Here is a 26,358-nt window from a genome sequence, read left to right on the forward strand (position 1 = left end):
CAATTACTAGAAGATAGTACACATTTGGATTTCTAAGCTGAACTGACACTAACATCATGCCAAGGTAAAGAGAAAAAAAAAAAAAAAAACAGAACCACCAACCACCACCACCAAAATACAATAGTGGAGTCGAAGAGTCTTTCTTGAGAAAAGACGACACTCATCAGAAATAACATAAAACAAGAAACTGACATAAAATTAAAGAAGAAGATGCTCTGCAGAAGGTCTGTGAAAAAAAATCCGGGGGACTTGCCAGATCTGTGGAGGGGAAAGTTTTATTGAAACACAAGATATGGACATAGTGTACTCTGCCGTTTTTATGGACATGCTTTCTCCAGCGTGACTCCACTTTAAATAATACTTTGCTTTAAGAAGGCAGTTTGGTGACTTATTACTGTTGCCCAGAAGAGAAAAGAACTGCGGCATATACAGAAGTAAGAGCTGCTGAGATAAATCACAGCTAGTGCCAAGACTGTAACCTCCGTCGCCACTTAAGAATGGAGAACCACACAGACTCCTTCAGAGGAATGTGATAGCCTGAGATCTGCGACCCAGAGGAGACAACGTTCACCGAAAGACAGGAGATAGGGTCAGACCATCTATAGAACAGGTCCAGATTGCTGTTGCTCTTGTGGTTTTTGTTTCTACTTTTAATTAAATTTGCAAATTATAACATTACCCATTTCTACGTTTGCTATTTTGTAAATTTCAAGGGCATTTATATATTAAAGGGCACCTGCCTTTTAGCTTTCCTTAGGAAAGCTGTGAAAGATTCTAGCGAGTTTTGGAACAGTCAGATAATTAAGGCAGCATCTTCTATTATTTTATATAGAATCAAACATTCTGCCTCAAATTAAATAATTGAGATTTTGCCATTTTTTTAAATTAGTATTATTATTTTTTATGAAGCAATCTGAACTGGATTTGTCAGATAAGCAAATATATTTATATTCCTTTCACATGTTTAATTTTAGACCTTTAACGAAGGAGACAGATAAACTTCTAAAGCCTCTAAGAAACCTAAGCTCATGACCTCCAAGCTTTTACAAGAGGAAACAAAAGGTTGCTTACTAAAATGTTAGGAAGGGGACTCCATTTTTAAAGGATGTTCTTTGCACTGGAGTTATAATGGAGCTATGCCACACCTACTTAGAGACCAGGGCCAAACACTGCTCTCAGTTACAGCAGTTTAAATCCTTGGAGGCCTTTATTACTAGGAAAATGGAGTAAGATTTCAGTAAAATCAATTTTTAAAAGCACTAGGAGTTTGCTGTTGACCTCAGTTACAGCAATCTCTGCAGCTTTGCAAAAACATGCTCTCTCTCTCTTAAATCTGGCTGACGCCATTGATGAATTGTGCTGTAAAATTTACTGCTTCAGTCCCTTAATACACAGAAGCTTCTGCTTATGTTTCTGGATGGTGAAGTAACCTGTGAAAAGAAAGAATATTTCAGGCAAGCGAGCAGTCTTTCGGAACTAACTGCTCAAATGTTTGAACAAAAATACAGGTATATTGCTAGAGTCTAGCCACTTCTCATCTCCTTCGGCATTAGATTAACCCAGAGCAGCACTGGAGATTTCAGAGAATGACACGGTCTTAAAGGTAGCACTGGACCACTTTGTACACAGCTCTATGTCTTTTCAGGCTATTAAGCAAGCAAAAAAAAAAAAAAAAAAAACCACAAAACTTGTTCATTCTCATGCAACTGGAGACGAAATGACTACATTACCTTGCTAAGCAACATTGTCATATATATATACAGATACAGTCATTGGGTGCATTATTTCTCTTGCTTTATATGTAGTATTTTAACTCTGGAGTTTTAATTGATAGTTTTTTGTATTTGTTTTATTTATTTATTTTTATTTTTTTTGTATTATTGCATAATGGGATCCTTGCCCACAAATAAAACACACCATAGTATAACAGGGTAAATCAAGCAAGAACTATTTCACTCCTTCAAACACTACTTGTTCTGTGCATTCTCAGAGGCTTTCAGGCTTTCTAACTAATGCGGAGTGAAATAAATCTGGCTTTCATGGCTTTCCAGTGAGGTAATATTATTTCCACAATATCAATATATTTACATTTTCTCTCTCTCTTTTTTTTTCTTTCTCCTGTAGCTTTTGTCTCCATAAAGGATTGTCCTTGATGGCACCTCATACCACGAGGGTCAGTGATAATACTCAAATATCTTATCCAATACACTTATATCAATACTGCATATCTGAACTTCCTAAGTCTTTTTATTTTTATCATGTCTCTGTTTGCCATCAAATCATCGTGTGCCCTCTGACCTGCATGCTTGACACACTTTAATAGACAGAAGGAGAAAAACAGTTCTTTCTGGTACCATCTGGGGTTCTTTTTCAGTTACTTTCCTCCTAGCTGCCTAACTCTCGATTCTTCTTTTTTTCACAGCATCTCCCTGAGCTTCCTCACTCAGCTTCAGGTTTCTTCACCTTTCAAGCCTCTACCTTTGTCACGCATTCCAGACAATGCTGCTGTAAAGCTCAAGAGAGGGATTTTTTATTTATTTATTTTGCTATTCTCATTCTGCTTCAAGTGCACTGCAATTACAACAGGATATGAACTATCCTCCACTGTTATAGATGTGTTCAATTTTCTCTCTGTTAGTAGAAGTCTTTTCCCATCACTTTGGCCTGACAAACGTGACATTCACACATTGATTGTATATGTCTGCTTTACGCAGCATAGCTAATGACTTTCCCTTATCCTGACTTGAATTTTAGATGAGTTTTTTGCACTACTGAGTATTCCATTCCATCAATAATTGCAGAACAATTATCTCATTTGTGATTTTTTCCCCAACTGCTGAACAAATCCATGGATCTTATGGTATATGACATAGTAAATGTAAGGTTTTAAACTAATACATTGTTCTGGAGACGTGCCTTGCTGTGTCTAGCAGTCTGCACACACACCAATGACTTCCACAGGGCGGCAAATTCTCTAAAGGGAATACAGTTCGTCTTCTGCATTATCAACTACCGAGTTTTATCTGAAAGTAGTTACGTGGTTCTGTGACACTAAATGTTACAAAAATTGAGTCTTAATCTTAAAAGCCAAGATGGAAAATAGATTTCTATCATAAAACCTCGTCACTGTCTCACCTGATTCTCCTATCACTTGCCTTACTACAAAATGCTTTATAAATCATGTTGTTTTCGAGAGGCAAAGGCCAATCATATCACAGAAGATTTTCCTTTTATCTTAGGGGGATCTCAAACATCATCTCTTTTGTCAGCTGCTATTTTGGGCAATGAATCATGGGTGCCATTTACTGTATCACACAGCTCTTCATTTTGGACTTTCGATCTTGAGTGTAAATATCAGGTCTCACTTGAACTCACTTGTCCATTCCTGCCATTTCATTTTATTTTTTTTTGTAGACTTTGAAGGCAAAAAGAAAATGGTAGTGCTACCAGCCTGATTTCAGATATCAAAGAAAGATGGCACAGAAAGTTCTTTTTCCCAATCTGTAGGCCCTGCTCCCTTTCACACGCTGAAAGACTAGCCTAAATTCTTCTGCCTAAAGAACTGCACAAGCCCCTGAACGTTAAGAGATGCAAAGCTATCTTTGACCTGTGCTTCTTGTTTTTGCACCAGATCATCCTAAGCCTGAACAGATGATCTGATTTACAAAATGAATATGCACAAATCAAAAAGCCAGCCTACCTAAAGAATACTTAAGTGTACGTGAAGAAATATTTTATATATATCTATGTATGTATATGTATATATATATATATATTTTTTTTTTCCTGAAGGAGATTATGATGTCAAATCCAGGGCATATAACATCAAATTTGAGGCCAGGAATATGACCTTGGTGTTTCAAACTCAGGAGACATGTTGGTGTTTTTGACGGACATTTTCTGTATTTCAGTAGCCTTTTGTTTTTGCTTAATTCATCATCCATTGTATTAGATTTTATGTACATTGAAATAAAAGTAGATTAATAATGAGACTTTTTAAATCCCGCCCCCCCCCCCCCCCCAGTACTGCTAAAAGTTGCAAGAATTTACTGAATATACTGAAACTTAGTTCATTTTCCTCTTTTTACACATAAGAGGAGAGGAAAACTGAGTTATCCATGCATTTCTTTTTTTTTCGTATGTATACAAAATTGATCTCAGTGAAAGACTGAGGCAACTGTAATTCACCGGACATTTTACTACTTTGTGGTCAACAGAAAAATGTGTATAGCGACAATATGACAGAAGGTTTTCTTTGTGTAACACAAAATAGGGAAATAAAGAGGTATGACTGAAGAAAATCTGGGTTGTTGTCTCTCAACATGTATTTTGAGAATTGTAGCCTTTGTAGTTTAAGGTAGCCATTTCAATATTGAGGCAAAACTTACTCTCCAAAAGACTTTAACGGGTCAAAAAGATAAACAAGACTTGATCAGAAGCAAGGAAGTGGTTACAAATCCACAGTGGTTACAAAAGTTAAAAGGCGCATTGGAACCAAGAACAATTAAAATACGTTTCCTATGAAGTGTGGCTGTATTTCACATTTATCTCCAGTGGAGGTTGCAGACTGATATAAATATCTACGTGTTGTTTCTCTGTCTCACTCAGTTTTATTGTTGATCAATCACTGAATACTCTTCATGCATAAATATATTTCTGGCAGTGCTTTAGCTATAGATTTTTCCATTATTATTTTTCAATTCCTTCTTGTGCTACCTTCATATACCTGTCCTTTTCACTGTGCTCCCTGGAATTAAATTGGTGGTGTCAGATTTTCTTTTTTCACAGAAAGGAATAACTTCCTTTCATAATGTTTTTATCATTTCACCACACTGCCCCATCAACACATCCCTACAGGTACAAACATGAATATAAACAGCATATACAATTACTCTATCCCCTTTTGCATTACAGCAGTGTCTAGAGATACCAGCCAAGAACAACATCCTTTGGAGCTGTGATCTCTAAGAATATAGTCCTCAACCATGAAGTCCTTGCTATCAACCTAATTAGATAAACAAGGTGCACAGAATAAATGAAAGAGAAACAAAAGCACAAACACTAGTTCATTGCTAGGTTGCAGATGGAAACTAGATTCTTGAAAATCCATTCCTCTGTCTCTTTTGGCCCAATCCATTACTAAGCACAAACCTGTTAAAACACTCACTAACCACAGAAGCTCAGGTTAGGAACATTCTAGGGAAAACGAAAACAAAACAAAACAAAACAAACAAAAAAAAACCAGTATCATAGACAATATCAAGAGGGAAAGATACCACTTTGATAATGTCTCTCAAAACAAAGAAATAAAGACTGAAATTTTGATAGCTGTTTATAGCAAGGTTCTGCAAGGATCCCCAGTTAAGCATGGGAGGATCTGGGGAGATGGTAGTACTCACTGGGTACCAAATATCATCTTTCAGGTGATGACTACCAAAGAAATAAAGTTTTGAAATTTTGGTTGGCAGTAGTTTTTTATACATACAACAATATTTTTTTAAAGCAAAACTATTACTATTCTATGAGGGGCCATGACGGGAAATAACAGCTTGATGTAAAGTGTTTTTTTATTTTTGTTTTCTTCTACTGCTTTCTAAGATCTGATACCTTTCACTAGCAAACAACCCTTGTAGCTATTGGCAGAATTGTGAATAGTTTCAGAAAGAGTTTTGCAGGAAAGATTAAATGGGGAGCTACCTGTTCCTGTACTATTATTCAATTTACTCATTTGCTTCTTTTAAATATCGTTGAATCTTTTCAGAAAGTCCTGAGCTTTCAAAGAATAGGTTGTTTAAAGATCACATTTTGAGAGCCTGGCTCTCTGCATAGTCACTCGAATTTTGCAAGGCCTCTGAGAGAGGTTGCTGGAAAAAACTGAGCCAGGTAGGCTGCTGGGCTGAGCATCTCTGAAATGCCTGTTAATTCCTTCAATAGCCACTGGGAGGCCAAGAAGAGCGCACAGACAGTTGGACACATGCGATGGGTGCTGGTGCAAGTTTGTACACCACGTAACCAACTTCAACAGGTCGAAATGAGCAACCCTGAAAGTGTACCATGCACATGCCAAGCTCTCTTGCCCCCACAACAACTGCCTTAGGAAAAGCAACACAAAGCTGAAGCTGCTATCCCGTTAGCAGTTAACCTCCACAAATAAGGATTTGCTCTGCAACATGCCATGCATGGGATTTTTATGTAAGTCCTGCGGCACAGCTGTTAGGGACTTGGCAAGCATGACTTAGACCAATTTTGCAACACAGTAGAATTATTCTGAAAAAGAACTGTGGCTAAAAAAAAAAAAAAAAAAAAAAAAAAAAAGGAGAGAGACAAAAAAAGGAAGAAAAATGGAATATCAAATTGAAACAATAACAGGTATAGGAATAATCTTTCTGGCAGTACTCTTGCACCATCCCTGTTAATTTTTGGTGGATCACTTCAACTGTCATTCTTGCATGATAAGGTGTAGAAATAGCCAGTGTAGTAATGCTGTAGCAAACCAGTGTCCTACTGAAAATGCCTGCCCTGCAAAAGTTTTTTTTTTAAAAAAAAAAAGTACTTTTAATAGTGAAATGCAGTTAGCTAGGGAGATTTCACAGCTGTAGCAAAAAGGGCTAGAATTTCAGCCAGTCATTACCACTCAAAGCCATCAAAAAGCAGCCAGCTAACTCCAAGGAGCCAGCTCTGGTCTGCTGACATGCATTTCCCAGAGAACTGAACACCTGTGTCTCCATCTCATTTGCACTAGTGAGTACCAGTCAATCCAGTGAAAGCAATACCCCAAGAAACCCATACTGGGAAGCAACACAACCATTCATTCAATGCCCTGTACCTCCAGTCCTATCAAGCAGCCTGCCTGTGGCAATACTGTAAGGTGCAGCTGAGCCTGACCCTGTGCTCCCTGTAGGCTGCTGAGGAGTCAGGACATGGCTAAAGGATATCCTCCAGCCCCAAGCATGTGAGATGCTCCACAGGAACTGACTGCTGGGCTTCAGGCTGGCTGGACATCTGAGCTGATCTGTGGCTGAGCCCGTACCCTTCCTGGGGTTGTCAAGTCAGATCTTAACATCAAATCCTCGATCTACACTTCTGCTATTTTATCAGCAACATATGTACTTGTTAGGGATGGGCACCCAAAAGTGAGCCTCCCTGAGAGGACACCTTGCAGACCTCTAGAATAGCCAAATCTGTTTCACACTACTTCTGCACAGCTTCAAACACTCTTTTGTTGGACAACTTGAGAAGACAAGGACAACCATCTACGGACAGAATCTCAGACTACACAGATTTACTGAATCAGTGCCGTAACGAGCCAATACCTGAAATGTTTTCCTTGAGAAGATGAAAATGAGATGAAAATCCTGAGGTTTCTGGCAGGTGGAACAATTTTCCCTACAGGGAACAGGTACAGTGAGCTTGAATATGTATTGCTGAAATACAACAAAGGTATTAAATTAATTTTCATAAGTCAGTATCAATTTCTAAACTTCTATTGAGATACCATAAATAACACTTTGCAAGCCTATTAATTTAATAGCTCTGATATTCATTCTATTTCATCATGTGTTTCCTAGGCTTTTATTCATTTTGATTTGTTTTTTCCTCCTCAAATATTATTTTAAATAGCTTTCACTAAATTGCTGCATAATAAGTGAACCATTTTGTTCTTATTCAAGGAAGCTCAGCAAAAGCATAACAAATAATAAAGCTGATAAAAGGATAGATGAAATGCATACCAAAATCCAGGGGGTTATTCTGATATCAGCACCACTTAACTTCAAGCTAAATCTCATCAGACAGCTTCATACCAAACTGTTCGCCAATGGATTAAGGCCAGCATCAAAGCCTAGTATGTATTGAAATTCTGTTTTTACCCTCACCAATCCCTCCTGTCTGTAAGTGTGTAATATGTAATTCTGTTACGTGTTATTGAGCCATGCAGCTCTGAAAGGTAAGAGGGCCATTTTATGGCTTTCAACTTTGCTGGCTGAGCTAGAATTAAAATTAATTGTTAACAAGAAAACAGAATACATAATGATCAAGGCAGAGTTCAAAATAAATTATGATGTTTATGTTCATGCACCTATATTTGGGAGAGTGAATGTGACTGAACAAGGCAATTACCTTTAATTTGGAAGGGCTAGGGTCACGTCCATCACAGCTAGTTAACAATATTGATTAACAAGATAAGAAATAGAATAAGCCATTCATCCCTTGAATGGGGTTTTTATAGATTTTGTAGAAAATTCCTACAGCATATTGCAAAAGGAAAACAACAGGACTGGTGGTGCAATAACTCCAACCAAGCAAGATTTCAAAAAAGCTATTCTGAAGAACATTCCTCCTCAATCAATCTGCTTTTGTTAATATGGAATAATTGTTAAGCTAAGTAAACATACAAGAACATTCCATAAGTGTGTCTGACATACGCAGGGAAAACACTCTTTGATCTTTGAAGCAAAGGGATTCCAGGCCCAAACTTTGCAGGGCCGAAGAAAAAGACAAATTAAAATCTGATTGACTGCAAGTGATTAAGGAAAATGCAGATTTGCCATAAGGAGTTCTGAACTAACATCAAAATGGTTGTCTAAAAATGACTCAACGTAATCCCTGGTTTAACTCAATAACAGTCAAAGGAATCAAATTATGAATTATTTTGTCTTTGAGATATTATGAAAGAGAAATACAGACATACATATGTTTCCCCTCTCTCACTTGCTCAGGCTTGCTCCTCCATGTTTCACAGTAGACAAGTTCTCAATCTGTGAGATGTCCTACTATTTTCAAAATAAAAGTCAGTTTTTAACCTGCTTCTCTCTCTCTCTTTTTATTTTTTATTTTTATTTGTACAGTCTCACAATACAGTGATTGATCCCCAAGTTTAGTGTCAAGCAACCAAGCGGATATCAAACATATGTGGTGCTTCTGAAGCCCCAGAGCCAAACTGCAAATTGGAAATGCGCTCCTGGTTACTCCATCAACAAAAGAGATCCTTGATGTGCAATTCCACTCATCATTCCTCTTAAGTCATTATCAGACAGCTGAGATGAGACAACAACGAATGAACATGTGCCTGATTGTTAACATGTCAGACATACATTATTAAAAACAGTAGGGGCAAGAAAAAAGATGAGAGGGAAGGCATTTACTACTTTGTTCAGATGTTGGAAAGCTTATTTTGGAAGAAAAGCATTCTAGGACTCACTGACAAAGGTATAAGGACTTTCTGCAATGAAGGCACCCAAAACTTCAGCACATTTTGGATAATGAAGTTTTCAACTATCTTCTGTCCTTCATTAAATGAATATATATGCTAGGCTCATCTGAATTAGAAGTGTACTCTCCCACTTGGGGTAATTGTGCCTACATCCTAATATTACTTTTCATTTATTAAAAAAAAAAAAAAGCAAACTTATTCTGACCTTGTCTATAAAACACAAGTTCTAGGTAACGTTCAAAATCATCTCATGTTTGCTATTTTAAAAAAACGAATGCAAAGCCTTAGAGTTTTTAAGGTATAAAGCAACCACAAATTGTTAATAACAGTATTTAAATGGTTCTCTTAATGAAAACATTTACCAAGCATTTAACTGCATTGTTCACAACAAATAAAGCTATGGTTGGGTTGATAATATCTGCTAACCTCATCGAGCAAAGAATTAGACCCTCTCAGAACATGTGTCTCAGGCCGCAGATACAGTAGAACAAATGCTAATGGAGGAAAACCCTCTCTACTCAAAATGCACAAATTTTTCTTTCCCCCCTCCATTAAAAAGGTGTCTTTTTTGTTTTTGTAGATCCAGGCAAATTCTTCAGAGAAGTTTACCTTAACAAACACGTATATTTTTGACAGTATATAAGTAAGATAACAAATAATGTGACCAAGATATGTGCAACACTAAGACATAGTATGTTTGTAAAGCATTTTACAAGGACTGTCAAAGCCTAGAGAAAAAATGAGAACTGACTTCTGTCAAACACTGATGCTGTTTTATACATACAGCATGCTGTAAGTTAAGGTTTGGCAGCAAGTTTCCCAACACACCACTTCTTTGCTTATAAACGTAAACTTCTAAAGACAATCAGTAAAATATGAACTATTTTAAACATACTAGATTTTATACTTGTAAACGTTTTTACAATGAAATGACATCTCAAAGAATGGTGCTTTTGACAATGGTAATGACAAAATTTGCAAATGCCAAAAGCATCGAAGGGCCCAGAAGGTAACTCTCTAAAGATGCTTACACTGTAAGGACAACTGAACAAGTGAAAGTTTATGTCAGTGCCATGAAGCTTACAATGTAGACACAATGTGAATCTAAACATAAATCATCACATACCTTTGTCATTGAAAAACAACAACAACAACAAACCCTCAAGGCAAAATTACAGATGGTTTCAACACCTGGAGAAGTTTGGTGCAGCGTGTTATCTATGAATTTCTAGAGACTCAAATTTGTGAGATAAGACATTAAGTTGTTAACATTCACTTTTTAAATACATAACTTCCAAATGACTTTGTAAGCATCTTTAAGCCTTGAAATTATTTTCAGACAGAAGAAGAGACATACTGAAAACCTCTCATGCCCCAATGCAATGTTATTTCACAGTTTCAACAGTTGCTAATAGCCATTGTTAGATATGTTCAAGATACAGGGACACAAAGCCTATCATGCATTCAGTGGTCCTCCAGCTAGGATTTGGCTTTACATGAGTTTCTCAAACTAACCCTCTTAAGTGTTTATGGACAGTAGGAAGATAAAATTGGAATGTAATCTATCATCATCATTTTTTGGTATCTACTCAAGAACACGTGAATTGAGATACCATCCCAGAGTCACTTCAGTGGAATGACTCCTGTTGATATCAAAGGCTATAGCTGAGACTAGGTTCTCATCTACCAAAAACACTAAGTCCCTATTAAAAGGTAGTTCAACCAGTGAAGAACTGTAATCAGAGAAATGGTGATCTCTGTGGAGACTCCTGCGTGCACTGTATTAGGCTGGGGAGAACTTAGTGACAGTTACGGGTGCACATGAGAAAGGGGAAACATTACCAGAACACTGGGAACTTTTGGAATAATTCTAGGAGATAATTGTAACACTTGATTAAACCATGCTATTGTTTATGCATCTTAATGCTTTCAACATTACCAAAAACAAAGCAAAACTTTTATTGTTTTTGTTTGTTTGTTTTTGCTAGGCACAGAAAATACTGTTTCTAACCAGATTAGTTGAATGCCAGAAGATATAAACTACAGTGTAACCACAGCATTCTTAAGTTCACAGTAGATCCCACTTGCTTTGAATTTCCCAGGGCTGGATACTCTAGTGTTGACTTCTGCAGTTGAAATCAATAAACCGTCTCCCTTTCTTGTTTGCCCCTCTTCACAATGCTTTTGAAAAAATCTCTCTCTAGTAAACACCCCTGCATTCTTTTAGCTACCAAGTCTTTCATGCTTCTGTCAACAGAGAGGAGCTTTGAACAAAATCAATTATGTCAAGATTTTTATTCTTATTGCTAATAGTATTTATTAAGGGACAGCAAACTGTAAGAGACGTTTCTGCTTTTATACAGAGGTGGTACATTTCATTCTAGCCATGTGGCACAGGCTATTTGTGCCCATGTTGCAGCTGTCCTGCAAAATCAGATTTACAGAAAAAAAGAAGAATTTCTTCTTTTAGATCTGTTAACCAAGGTTTTGAGTAAAGAAGCTGTGGCTCAGTAGGTACATCTGCATCCAAAAAGAACATTTGTACATTTGCTTTTACTGGCAGATATAACAGAACCCATAAACTGTGAAGAAAGCCTGTAAACTTTGTAGCATGGGTACACAAAGGTCTGTGCATTCCTGTATCAAGGGGTACAGGTCTTCGCCTCTCTGAAAATGTAGCTTTAAGATCCAAAGAGGCATTGGAAGAAAAAAAAAAAGTGGCGTATTAAATAAATTCAGTAGCATGCCAGCCCTGTTACCTATCTCATGATACTTCTTCATAGATTAAGTAATAAGCATCTTGTTAGGTGAGTGCTTATCTGCAGTTGTCAGGCTCTTTAGTTTTCATTTATCAGGCCCTCTGCTTCTTTTCTCCTCTCCTTCATTGTCTTGCAATGTCCCTCCTGTGCTTCTTAGAGGCCGTGGCATTTCACATACAACACATGCTGGTGACAAACTACACACTACACTGTTCTGCAGTTATTCTTCCAATCTGTTTCTTGGTTAAAAAACAGTACTAAATGGTAGTAATCTCCCTATGCTAAAGCAGAGTTTGTCATACTTACTTCTGACTACTGACATATTGTTCACTGTTTACATCCCTGTTTCATTTGATTACAACAGGGAAATTCAGCCAGGTGTAGGAGTTGGCTGCCTTAAGCAAATGACAGCTAGACAGTCCCAATTAAAAGTGAGTCAGCATTGCTGAAACGTCCACCCCCTTAATAGGACCTGAAGAGAAAAAAACGGTTTCATGGAGAAAGAACTACTATACCTTGACTATCACAAAGGTTAATCCAGCCAGCTTACAAAGCTGCAGAACTCAGCAGTTATCCATCTTCATTAGGTCCCAGATGCAGGACTGCTGGTGCTATCTGAAGTACAAGGACCAAATGAGAGTTTGCTTAGGAAACAGAGACGCACTAGGCTTCTTTACAGTACCAGAATAAGCAGGAGCTATTTGACAAGCTTTGTGAATGCTGTCACAACTTTAAAGATGTCATTATAAGCAACCAGGTAATCAAGGCAAATCAACAGGCTTAAAGGAATCTGGGGCACTGGCCCAGGGCTACTGCAAGGCAGAACATGGCTTGTGGAGCTCTGAGAACCACAGGAGTAGGTTTCCTAATTCTTTGCTGTACCCCTAATTCTTCGCTGTACCTCTCCCCTAAGTGAAATAAAGGATTCTGTTATCTTGAATCAGGGCCATCCTTTGCACCTAGGAACTGACTGTACCCATATTGATAATTAAGGACGTGCTGATTGAAATACCTAGATAATGCATACTGCTATACATTGGTAATATAGTTTTGTAATTGTAATATACAATTGGTAAATATAGTTTTAATTAATTAGAGCCTAAATACTTTTTAACCTTCTCAATACTAACCTGGATAGTTTCAGTATTTTAATAAACACTTTGGTTCTATTTCTACCTCTTTAAAGCTGCATTTAATATTCTCCGCAGAACAGTGGAAAGCAATCACGCTTTCCCCTTCCTGCTTTACATGAATAAAAAAGGTACCTGCATAAATAGTTTAATTCACAGTAAAACCATGACTCTTGTTGTGAACACCGTGAAGTCAAATATGCCCTTAGAGCTCTACTGCTGAACACCTCCCCACCAGTATTGCACAGCAATGAGGAACGGAACGATCCTGATTTGCCTTTACACATTGGATTAGTTCAAACACAGAAGCCAAATAAAGGCAGGGTACTCCAATTAGTGCATTCAGTCGCTCAAATGCACATTTGCATTGACCCCAAGAAGATTATATTCCTTATGCCACAGCTCACAATTACGTTAGGAGTTGCCAAGAGAGGAATAAGAAAACATATATGCTTAGGACAGGTATATATATAATTATGTCACATTTATTTCACTTGCTACAGCTAGAGTCTGCCATAAGGCCACCAAATTCATTATGATCTCTGATTACTTCATAACATGATGAGAGGGAATAGACGTGTGAAGGATCTTTCTTGTCCCAAAAGAACACTAACACATATGACACCCATGAGGAAGACTTTGATGGATAAAAGCATCAGTTTGCTCTGAGGTGGAGAAGTCAAATGTTTTTTGCTTGTTATGATTCCTCCATCTCTTTAAAGCATGTTTACAAGATCTCCTCATTTACTGCTGACAGTTGCAAGGCTTGGGTCCTCAGAGAACCAGGCAGCTTCTGCTGAGATGATGTCTTCATCACCAACTCAGTCTTTTAATTCTTAATCTTTACTTGTCATTCTTAGTAACTAATTCAGAGCTCTTCTAGGACTATGTGCAGTATTGCCAACATCACAAGTCTTCAGTCACACTTCCCAAAGTCCTAGAGACTGAGGCTCCTCAACTATTATTAAAAAAATCTTAAAGGCAGAAGCTTGCAAAATCTATTGTCTAGGTTTGTTCTTTATTTTACACTCTGGAAATATGTAGATGAGCTTTCAGGCTTTTTTTTTCCTGCAAGTTTTTTTTTTTAATATACATGTACTTCATGAATTTAAATAAAAAGATACAAAAATAACTTGGAATTTAAGAGGAAAATATGTTAAGTCTCATAGTATCAGAAGAGTCATCAAGACTGCAATGAATTGTGATCATTCATGTTGCTAAGTCAGAAAAGCATCGTGAGAGCTGCATGAGATGCAAACAATGCTTCTTTAGCAGTACCATTGTCTCTGTAACAAAATAAATCCATTTGAAATGGTTATCAGAATGTTATTTCATTAGTATTACAGATATCACAGGCCAACATCATCACACACTTTCTGTGCTTTAGAATAATGATAATCTAACACAGTTGATGGAGTGTTCACGATGCAGCAATAAGTTTATGTCACCTGGAGCTGGGCAATGACTGATTTCACAGTACAAAAACTATACCAACGTTAAGACACTTCAGGCAGAAGAACAAATTAGCTCTTGCAGAGATCCACATCCCACTAGTGACAATGCTAATTATTACGTGAGAGCGTATTTAAAGCTAACATTTAGTTACACAGTAGTGTCATTGATGAAGTTCTGCAAAGGCTTCTGGGGAGTTTAAGACTTTTGAATCAAAACAGCTTCCACGTGCTGAGATGGGTCCAGGTAACCATCAGCTCTGAGGTGCAGCTGTTAGGGACTTAGCAAACATGATTTAAACAAATAACTGAAAACTTGCTTGAAAAAGAACAGCAGAGAACCCTTGCTAAAAAAGCAAAATCCAAGAGAAAAAAAGTATTCAGGTAAAAAGAGAAACAAAAAAGAGGGAAAAATGAAATAATGAACTGAAACAATAACAGAAGTGGGGCTGTGACTAACAGTCACAGTGATTCCCCCTTATTGGAAAATATTACATGTGAAAGGATTCTCACAGAGATGTTTCAAAACTGCTTAAGTAGGCAGTGCCATCAGTATTCCTAAATAACTTTCATTCAGCCTGTCTTTTCTCTTTCATAACTCCTGTTGCCTACATTGAGTTAGGTGTGGACAGTTCCTGCTGTCCTGAGTGAAATCACTCTGCAGTTGATAAGATTTCTTATCCACAGATTAAATTTATGATCTTGAGTTGGCATTTTCAAATACATCCAAGAATAAACATCTAATTCCCCATGGGATTTTTCACAGAAACTTCAGCATACGTTCAGTTTGAACCACTGGATATATTCAAATCCACTTTAAAAGAGAAAAAGAAAAAAAGCAATGTTCCTATTACTTCATTATTTCTGCAAGAAATAATCTTTCCCAGCACTGAATCTACACCCTGTGCCAGATTTGACAGTGAACACAGAACAAAAGAAGCTTCTTTTAGAGCCGATTTCAAGCAAGCACAATCAAATACGAAAACAAAACAAGCATATAAATAGATAGGAGAAAGAAAATCACCTGAATTCTGCTTTCAGGTATATATATTTTAGCAGCACAACATTTGCATTGTCATTTGTTTCTCATTACTATTAAAACAACATTAAACTTTAAATTGTAATTCCACACAATAATTGCAATCAGTGTGTACTCTGGATGATGTCTCAACTTCACAAACACAAAATATGTAGGCTTTGCAGAAAGGAAGATCTATACATACTAAGAGTGATGTCTTTTTTTATATTTACATTTTTCCTCTTCTGAGTTCACATAAGAATTACTAATTTTATGATACAGGTGTAACAGGTGTTCAGCTAAAATTTTCTCCTCTCTGGAAAACCTTAAATCACAGTAAATATTGACAGCTGTCACCATCTTGCATGTCTCTACTAGGTAGAAGGACAGCCAATAGTTGACATGACAACACCACTGAAAAACAGTAAACTGTAAAATTGAATGCATACTGAATCTGATGACAACAAGATGTGAAAGGGTAACAGCTCTGACCAATTAAGAAAAATCCCCTCATCTTCGTGGTCATGAAGAACAGTTAATATTCAGTGCCTTTTTTATTTTTCCCTTCTGCTTTTCCCAAGGAAAGTAAGGGAAACTTACTTGAAATAGCTTAACTTGTTTTTTAACAGTTTTAGTTTAGCCTTCCTCTCTGTTTACTCCAGCTAAGAAATGTTTTCCATTTAAAATCAGATTAATTAATTTAATTTAATCCATTCTATATGCCTAAGGTTAAAAACATCACATTTTCATTTATTTATGAGTTATTTTTCCCAGATCCTGAAACTGGTGGCAAAAAATTGGAGTGGAATTAAGTTTGAAGAAGCATCTGATTTATGTTACCCCTTAGAGAAAAGCCATCTCCTTCCCATGGCAAAGGCTGCTTTCCCTGATACCTCCCATCTGCAAGAGCAAGTGACTTTTTTTTTTTTCTCCTCCATTTGAAGGGAAAGTGTTCCCAGTGATCTCTCATTTTTACTTTCTGGAATATATATATATAAAACTCTTAGATGTTATCATTTTAAGGACTCTCACAAGCTTTTGGATATGTTTCCCTGTCTGAAGGCTCATAATCTACTATATCTAAACTAACACTGGTAAGGATTTTCTGTTCTTTTTAAAAAGGAAACAAAATATGTGTTGAGCTACAATCTTAAACTGGAAGACCAGTTGGTTTAAGTTTCTGCCAGTTAGGAATACTACTGCTCTGATTATTGACACAGGTGAATACGGTTCATTAGGATGTCCCACTGCGTTTCCTCATCTCATTTAGATAATGCTCCTATTACCTCAGTTTCCTTTTTTTTTTTTTGTCACAGATTGCCTGTAGAAAGTGTAAAGCCAATTTAGGTATTACATCACCCTCAAGTCACCACAAAAATCAAAGTACAGTGTACAAGTGTACAGCTGTTCTTAGTAAGTTTTCCAGGTAACACCACTGCTTAAACTAAAAAGAGAAAACCCATGATAGTTTCTGTGTTGATGGCCACACAGATAGCACAGATATGTGGGTCCCCCTGAAAGTGCTGTCTTTAGGTTTCAATTAAGTCAGAGTTAAGTGAATAAACTAATAGAGATTGGATTCTCTATCACTTCACATCCAGCTTTAATTTCACCAAGCACCACTGTTTTAACCGTCCTAACATTTTCTTCAATAACAACATAAAAATGGGAGTCCTTTCTGTATTTCAATTTATTAGCCAGGGTGAAGCTATATAATGGACATTAGACTCAGCCATCAGAAGTGATATTTTGCATGGCCCTTGCTCATGGTAAAACAAATTGGTGAAACCTGACTTCAACTAATGGCTCTAGACATGGATTTGAAACTCGAGGGCTTGCTTTGCTAACTGTCAGTATCTATCTAATACTTGTGTGGAATGAAGAAAAATGTCCTGTTCACTCACAAGTGTTTTCACTTTGGGTATATCGCATATCTTAAATCTCAGCTATAAACAATAAAGTTAGACACATTATAATTCATGCACAAAATATTTGCATTTTTCCATAACTGTTTCAAATTTCAGCTTGTGCACTTCAGTCTGGAGGGTATCTATATTCTCTCAATCTCATCTTAAATGGAAAATACGCACATTTTCATTTTTACATTGCCAAGCTGTTTGCCCACTCCAACATTCATGCTCAAATCAGCTGAAGTAATTTGTCAATTTACATCAAACCAATTATTTATAGTTCAATTGCTTTTAAAGGAATATACCTGTTTCATGTCAATTGTTTTTAAAAGATTTTTTTTAAGTTCCTACCTTATTTTTCAAGACCCTAAGTGTTTTTACATTAGTCCTTATTTAATGAGAAAGTCAAAATATTTCTTTTAGGTAATTACATACTTCTGTTCTCCATGAAAAAATATTCACCTTTGTTTGAAAATACTGCACTTCAAATACATCCTTACTTCGAAGCTAACTTTCCTCTCAGCATGTATCACAATTCACTCTAGATGCTCTGCAACAGGAAGTAACAACTGAAAATATGGTCAGATCCCATTGGAGCTGATGACTGTTTACAGCACTGTAATGGTTAAGCAAACCTTCAGAATGAAGTAATGAATGCGTTATTTTTCTTTTTTTCCAAATGTGACATTTGATGTTAACGATTTGATTACTAAAAACAATGCTTTTATGCCTGTAAATTGTAAGAGTCCTTGCTTTTAGAAGAATGATGACTAAAATACTGAAAAGGCAAAGTATTTTTTAAAGGTGACACATCTCTTGTGTAACTATTAGTCACTGCTAACAATCATTCCTTCAACTATAAATTGACAGTTGCCAGATAGAAAAGAGATTGTCTTTTGTTCAAAAGATCCTGTATAAATCTGTGAATTAAAAAGCAACAACAACAAAAACCACATCATTTATATCTGCTTAAGGCAGACAAATACATTTCATTCAATCATTTGCTGATTGGCAGACATACCTAATATAACCTATTCTGTATCACAACTAAGCTATCCTTCACTTGGCAAAGGCTTACTCTTATAAATTCTTTTGTCCAGTTGCCAAAAGATACAAGCAAATGAAATTCCTTTAATTTCAGTGGAGCGTAACTCCAGTGCCTGCTAGAAAGAGCCAAAGCAGCAGTTTCAGATGTGTGAACATTAAGCAAAGATGCCAAATACATTTTGGGATGTTGGAGGGAAGTGAATTAGAAATGAGAATCCAGAGGTCTGAATGGGTAAATTTTGTACTTTAGCAACATTTTTCCTCTTAGAAGTCGTAAATTAATAGTATTTATTTTACATTTGTAATTAAAATCTGTAGAGTCCTCCCCTCAGCTAGAAAAGCCAGAGAAATGGGAACGTAGCTGGAAGAGAGACTACATTTAAGACCAGTCCAGCCCTCTTTGATCAGTCTGCAAGGAGCTCCCAAGATCCGAAGAGGACTAAGTGATTACTCATTCATGAGAAGGAATCAGGGCTTTCTTGAGAAGCAGTGCTTATTCAAAGCTTCCTCAAATACTTCTGCGACATCAGTTATTTCCACACACCATAGTAGCAAAAGGGTCCTAATTTGATTTATTTATAAAAGTGGGTGCAAATGGATGTGGATGTCTTAATTTCATGCCATCTACTCTTTCCTTTGTCTTTTTTTGACTCTCGGAAAACACACAGGTGTTACCTGAGAAAAGAAAGGGCATTCACATAGTTCAGCAGTGAGCATATTATCTCCTCAGCTAAAAGTACAAGGGAAAATCATTCTTATTCCCCTGGGTTAGCCAGGGAAAAATTACCCAATCTTGCCAAATTTCTTGACTTTTGCTGCCAAGGAGGTGAGTAAGCTGAGTAGAATGGAATCAAAATCCAAGCAAGTACGATGATGTTTCAGCAAGAAGGCCCTGGGTCCCTGGTTCTTGCAATCAGATTAGCAGCTTTGGATCAGAAACCCTGCAGAGGCAACGTGTCTGCCAGAGCCACTTGTCAGGAAATAATTTTATCATCATTTTCCTCTCTGCAATAAAGTAAGATAAGGGGGAGGACCCAATACAAACAGTCATCTCAGTTTTCTACAGTCTCAGGGCTATACCTAATCAGTATTGTCAGCCTTAGGCACACGCAAATACTGAGACTGGCTTAAACTGAAACACACTGCCCAAGAGTCCAAGACAAAAACTTTGTTTTCCCTGCCTTCAGCTTGATTTTACACTACCAAGTCTTTCTCTGAAGACAGAAGTTCATTTGTTTAAACGAAAAGATGAGATTTTTCCACTTAATGAATAGACTCAGAAATATAAATTTTAAGGGAAAAAAATCTCCACTAAATTTATATCACAGCAATGGTAACATGCATAACTTTTGCACAATAGTCTTTCTAAATCTCTTTTCATATTCCAGAGGGCAGGATATCACATTTGATACTTCAGCATTTCTATAAAGCTACTCTCACACTGCACATTTTGGTTTGTCTTTAGAAGCATTAAAAGCTTCATTCTTTTTCAGTCTGCTGAGTGGTATTTCAGAAAGCAGAGGATAGAAGGCACCGAGGACATGTCAGTTTATATTCTCATACCCACACCTAAACTGGTGAAGACCTTCAGAAAGATCTTCAGACTCTTTTATGGGATTTATTTACTAAATGACAATTACAGTGGCCCTGAGCCTTGTCCAGGATGATTTTTCCAGATGTTATCTCTATCTAAAATGCAGTGCGATGTGATGATAGTGCTCACCGCACCCTATCACAGTCAGTAACTCAGTCACAAGGAGCAGATATCCTCCCACCCAAGCTGTGCTCCAAAGTGAGTGACTGGAAAGCGGCAGTGCTTGCTACCACACGATGGAGAAGATAGCACTCCCATGTATTGCTGAAAGTCCTCTTTCACAGTTCAGAAAGAGCAGTGTTCCACAGCTCAAACTTTTTATTGTATTTTATATAAAATTTTTTTTAGTTTCTGTCTACTGTTTGAGTCAAACCCATACAAAGGGTGGTAGGCTCTGAAATATAAGACCACCCTCCTGGAGGAGGATGGCTGTTAGGTAAACAGACTGTCTTAACCAGATGCAAGAGCATGGAGTAGATGCACTATTAAAAGGGATTCAGTACCACAGAGCCAGCACTTTTCTGTGACAGTCCTCAACTGGACATGGACACACACAAGATAAATAGCTTTAAGAAGCAGCTTTGACTCAGCTCATTGGCCACCATCCTTTGTGTCTATATGGAACAAATTCTTGCTGTCTATATGAAAAAATAACCTCTGCCAGATCATCTTGCAGTTTCCTTTAACTCCTTTGTACAGTAATTCCACTGCAGTCAATGATGTTCCGTATACATGAAAAAAGGCCCTGTGATCTTCTTTAGCTCAGAATGCACCAGAAAGCTAGCAAAGTATTTATCAATTAATGCTCTAAATTATCAAAATACTAAGGTATGAAGCCATTCACATTTCTGTGATAAAGCATGTTCTATATCTTTTGTAATTTTTATGAAGTTATCATACTTCTGTTTGCAGAAGAGGGTTTAAGCACAATACTTTATCTGAATTTGGAAGTAATTCAGATAGTTAAACCAAATTTATCTCATACTTTCGTATTTTATCATGTTATCTAAGTGGTCACCACAGCTTTAACTGTAAAAACATGAAGAGCACAGAGCCTAAAGAATACCTTCTAAAAAGCTTTGGGTAGGTACCATAAAGGAAAGGACAGGGTAGCCAGTTATTTCTAGGTGCTAGTCTCCTGATATGTGAAGGCTTCTTTACGTTGTGTCACAGTAAAACAACCTCAAAGTGATCGAAGTTTATAACCATATTATTTCAGGAGTGCTCTATGTTTCCAGAGCTAAGCAGTATAAAAAGGGAGTGTAGCGTAAACAAGAACCAAAGCCCCAGAATTCTTCAGTATTATGGCTTTCCATTTCTCTTCCCGGCTATTTTTGAAATATAGCACATAGTATTAAACAGTTATATCTGCATATTACAAGCAATTACTGTGCAAAATGATTTTCTTTGTTGAAGCCAATGGCAAAACTCGCATGATCTCCAGAGCAAACAAATGCGGATCACTGTGTACACTGTAAAAGTGAAGTGTGTTTTAAGAAGAAAAGGAAGACAAATTACGTAAAGTAATTTAAAACACGTGCTCTTAAGAAAAAAGAGCACAACTCAAAGATTCATATTAATATAATAAAATCTGACTTTCCTTCAAAGAATGTGTTAAAACCTTTACACATCAATCCACGGCACTAACATGTGGTAGAATACTCAATTTATCTCAGCTGTAATCCATACTGTCACAGACCCTTAAAGGCTTATTGTACTGTTACTGAAACCTGCAAGTTGCCCAGATGCAGAGAGCATCTTTCTGCACCAGACAATTGAGTGCAAGGAGGTTATTAGCAAATGCCATGACACAAGGCACATGTGTCCTAATCCATTTTTTTCTAGGAAGCTTTTACAGTTTCTGATCTTTGTGGTTTCTAAGAACATTGTATGAGCCCAGTAACACAGGGGAAGACATTTTGGAGCATCAGAGTGTAGTTTTTAAGTCTCTATAGTTTTTTATTTAAGGTCTAGGTTATAACTGTCAGGGATATACTTGAATCATAGATAGTAAAGTTGACTTTACATCTATCTCATTGGTTTGAAAATAGTGCTTCACTCAGAAGGTTTACAGCCCATTAAGACCATGTGTTTTCCTTCTAATATCCCCTCCTGTGCAGTACTAATTTCATTTTAACACTATGATTTGAAAACCACACATACAATTAGTTTCTATCAGGAATGAAAGCTCTTTCATTCAAGGTCAAATTATAAAAAATCTATGAAGCAGGATAACAAGACAGTTTCAGTGCAAGAAAAAAATAGTCAAAGCTCTATTGTTTCATTTTTTTCCCCTAATTCTGTCTAAGAAAAGTCTCATTTCAGTCTCAATTTTCTTCTGTTAGTGTCATTCCTCTACACATATTGGAATTCAGTTTTAGTGAAATTAACAGAAACTAGCTACATAGAAAATTAGAAAATATAATGAAACACTGTTTTAGAACTTCACCAAAGAGCTCTCCCAGTCACTTCATGAATATTAAATAGCAGTGATGTAACTAGTGTGGCATAAAGCACTCTAAGAGAGTACTGAGCATTTTGTTTTCTTTTTAAGAAAACAACAACACAAAAAAAACCACCCTCCCACCACAACAAAAGTTCAGGTAAAATTATACCTGCAGTGACAGCAGAGCTTTCTGGCTTGTTTCATTTGTCAGCTAGTCACTCATTTAGAGAAGTAAAGAAAACATTCTATAGGAACTTCTAATTCCTTATTTTAGAAATCATTAAGTTATTAAATTACCACAGCAATTCTGGAAAATAGACATTTGTGTATACATCCTACTGTGTTTAAATTTTCCTGAATGAACTGTCATCTTCACTTTTAATGTTTATCATATATCAAATCTTTCCAAGTCCCAACAAGATGAAAGGTTTGATCACTCTCTTCCTCTTGATACATACAATTAAGTTTTAAAGATGTATCTCTGATCTTCCTGAAATAGGAGGGTATATGCATAGGATACAAATGCATGTTGCTAAATTCAGTGCTTCAAAAAAAAAAAAAAGTTTTTTTCTTCTATCTACAAATCTATGACATCTAGAAAATATAGTTAGAAAATAGAAAAAATAAAGGTTTCTTCAGGTCTTTAAAAGATGCAACAGATTCAAAGGCAAACGTGAGGCCAAAGAGCTGAGACAAAGCTGAGACAAATGCAAGCTGGGAGTATTTCTGAAAGTCATTTAGTACCTGTAAAGTAGAGAAGAATTTAGAAGAGGACAGTGGAGAAGGATGGGGAAAAAATGACTGGGGGAAGGTAGCATGCACAGTATAGGGATTTTAGTGGTACGAAGAAAACAGGAAAGGACTGTAAACCCAGATTGGTTCTGTTGTATCAGTAAGTACTTCTACAACCCACTTAAAAAAAAAAAAAAAAAAAAAAAAAAGCATCTACCTAATTCTACATGTATTTATTTTTATTTATTTATTTTTTAAAGTAAAATTATGTAAATTATCTAAGACTCTCTTTAAAACCAGGAAATAAATATATTAGCTGCTTTGCATCCTTAGAAAGTATTTTTCTCTTAGGGCTAAAGAGAACGAGCACTGTAGCATCCTCTTAATCAACAGTTTATAATCATTTCCAGTTGAGGTGCATAGGAATGGATAGGAGCTTTCAATTCACTCCCAAAGTTCACAACAGTTTAGACTGAAGGAGACCAGATGCATATTAACTACTGGAGGACATCTGAGAAAAGATGATGAATACATATGATCCTGAGTTCATTGAGATAGAGGCTTTCTTGCATTTATGGTGATATTTTAAAGCATACTATAATTGTGTCTATTATGATTATTTTGTTCAAGGTATCGTTATTCAAGTTAAATAGGACCTTTTTTTGATATAGATAAAGATTCTTCGATCTTATTTCTGCCACAAAGACAGCTCTGTTAACCTAGCTATCCACATACTGGAAACCTTATCAATTTGCCATGTATTCAAGAGAAAGCTAAAGTACTAGATCTCAAATCAATGAAAGTCCTATTGAGAATTTTAATATGTGCTTTAAAGAGTCACTTGTCATTACTGAAACTGAAGTTCTACTTCATGCCAAATTCCAATGTTTGCATTCATTTCAATGAAATGAATGTTAAATTCACACTTAATCCTTCAAATGGATCATAGAATCATTAAGGTTGGAAAAGACCTCCAAGATCACCTGGTCCAACCATCGCCCTACTACCAATGTCACCCACTAAACCATGTCCTAAAGCACCAGGTCCAGCCTCTCCTTAAACACACCCCAGGGACTGTGACTCCACCACGTCCCTGAGCAAAGCAACCTGGGATTAGGCAGCAAGAATTTTTCAGGATTAAATGTAACTGAGGTGCAGTGGATTTTCAACAGTAAAACAACTCTACGGTTTCCCCATTAACTGAAGTACTAAGGAAAAAATATGAAAATAACCTTGCTCTTCTACAAAGCACACCATGCATAATTCAAAGAAGTGCATAAGAGTGGTCTGTATAGCCCCAATTTAATGTCATATTCTGATGGCTATAACATCACTTGATTACCTTCTCATTGAAAAGCTCAAATGGGATCAGGCCCCTGTAATTCTACACAAAATGCAAATTTGCATTATTCTTACTGTATTTGTATTATTGCTCATCAAGTCCAAGTGAGTTAGCTTTTATAAAACTTTATGAAGTGCATACCTGGGAGTGGGACAACATACTCAAAGCTGAAGCAGAAGAAATAAAGAGAATGTGACTGTACAGATACATTGTGATTTGTAACGGTGACCTCCTAATCTACCAGTGGGCCATTTTCTGCTTAGGGTCCCTTGCCGTTGTAATTACAAATGTCAATTGCACAACATTCTCAGCTGACTTACCACCATCTGAAGTGAATCCCAGCCTTTTGCTTCCCTTCCTGATGGCACTGCATCATCCTATTTTCTTGCTTGTGATTCAGCAATGGGCATGCAGGCTGTCAGCCACTGAGTGAATTTCACATTCAGTTCAAAGATACAGTATTTAAATTTTGTCTTGTACACCTTTGTGGTACAACTTCCCCTTCTTACTTTGGAAAAAACGGTGGACATGTGCCTTATTTCACCTTTCCCTGTGAATGAAAAATAGCATGCACATTACCCACTAAGTACATGCCTGCAATAGCAAAATACATTTCATTAATTGCAAAGTAAGAAGACCTATAGTTCATGTCTGTTCTGTAGTTAATACTTGCAGTGAATATTCTGTTTTACCTATACTGAAGATAAATAATGCAAATTAATTTTGGGAAATATCATAGTTTTTTACATGTATTTTTGTACACTTGCTCTCTTTTACATATGCCCCGTGAGCTCCCTGAAAACTGCTGTATACTCACATAGTCAGTCTGTAAGAATGATAAAATGTGACTTATCTGATTAACCACAAATATGCATTATGGTTTAAATTCAGAATATTCATGATCAATCAACTCAGTAAATTGTATCTAGGAAAAACTATTAATAAAAAATATTTGAAGAGATGAGCTCAAGGAAATTGTGATCTGTTTGTGGTTATTCTGTAAGTAGAAAAGAGGGACTAAAATCATTCAATATACTACTCCTGTTGGATTATTCGCTCTGCTCCACTGAACACCCATAAGCACATTCAACTATTAAATTAGCACTGCTAAGCTGTGCTATTTGTGTTGGCTATTTTTATACACAGCAGGCAATAATCATTGCTTAATGAAAGACTAGGCTTTAACACCAGGTGTGATTTTGTTGTTAGGAGATCTATTTTTCCTACTTTTTGTAGTTTTCATCCAAACCAGTTTTCATCCCCATCAGTACCACCTACTTTTGTCCCGGGGATTGCATGTTGAATGCTGATTCCAAGCTCAGCATGGTGTGCGGTACTTGATTTGCACTGATTGTCATAAAATGTAACACATAGCGTTCTGTGGAGATGTGCAAGGAAAGTGTGATTTTTGTTATGTACTTTGAATTAGAGATCACTTCTAATTTTCAGTCTCTTCTATTATATTTCAGCTTTCCTTTGCAAGGAAAAGCAGAGCTCTGTTTAAAATGTTGGTCTATCAAAAATGCACCTGTAATAATGAAATAAAGGTATTCACAGCATTTAATGCCAGAACACTACACAAGAGAAGCAAACATTTTTTCCTATAGTAACGACAAATGTTCAGCATATAAAGAGCTTAATTATATGTTATAAATGGCTGACTTTCTACTTTGCTATTCAACTATTCAAGCAGAAAGAACGTTGTAAAATCTTTTTTT

General features: G+C 36.6%; 1 long non-coding RNA gene across 2 annotated transcripts; it reads right to left on the minus strand.

Annotated features, from left to right (window-relative positions):
* Positions 1 to 91: 91 nt before the first annotated feature.
* LOC310892260 lies at positions 92 to 26,358 on the minus strand. 2 transcript variants are annotated; one of them, XR_014577993.1, is made up of 5 exons: positions 26,060 to 26,358; positions 24,961 to 25,190; positions 12,486 to 12,585; positions 7,314 to 7,424; positions 92 to 1,430 (listed from the first exon to the last, which is right to left on the minus strand). It is a non-coding gene; the product is annotated as an uncharacterized lncRNA (long non-coding RNA). The 2 variants fall into 2 exon arrangements; XR_014577994.1 differs by lacking the exon at positions 26,060 to 26,358 and having other exon boundaries at positions 24,961 to 25,421.

The sequence above is a fragment of the Anser anser genome (assembly GCF_964211835.1).
Source record: "Anser anser genome assembly, chromosome: 1".
NCBI classification, from domain to species: Eukaryota; Metazoa; Chordata; class Aves; order Anseriformes; family Anatidae; genus Anser; species Anser anser.